Source organism: Penaeus monodon, chromosome 25 (assembly GCF_015228065.2).
Source record: "Penaeus monodon isolate SGIC_2016 chromosome 25, NSTDA_Pmon_1, whole genome shotgun sequence".
NCBI classification, from domain to species: Eukaryota; Metazoa; Arthropoda; class Malacostraca; order Decapoda; family Penaeidae; genus Penaeus; species Penaeus monodon.
In genome coordinates this window covers 32,244,357-32,244,573 of record NC_051410.1, presented here as the reverse complement: position 1 = coordinate 32,244,573, position 217 = coordinate 32,244,357, and the positions used below count along the sequence as shown (strand labels likewise).

Sequence of the window (217 nt, the reverse complement as noted above, 5' to 3'; positions counted from 1 at the left end):
CTATTCTGTGGGGGTTTCACCATGTTAGAGCGATTCAGATGCAGGCAGCGTTGTCGTGGCGGCCAGAGAGCTGTAATAAGCTGTTTTAATCTTTCAAAAATGGTACCACATCCTAGGACGGCCAAAACGCAGAGGCGGAGGGACGCGAGGCCCTCCCTCGCCCGCCAGCACTTTCCCTTCCTTCGGCCGGGCAGTGCCACTCTCACTGCGGTGTCTG

General features: G+C 57.1%; 1 protein-coding gene across 1 annotated transcript in view; it reads right to left on the bottom strand.

Annotated features, from left to right (window-relative positions):
- LOC119589149 (mucin-12-like) overlaps positions 1-217 on the bottom strand; it is a gene marked incomplete at its 5' end in the record, with an annotated part of 115,175 nt that overhangs the window by 5,223 nt on the left and 109,735 nt on the right.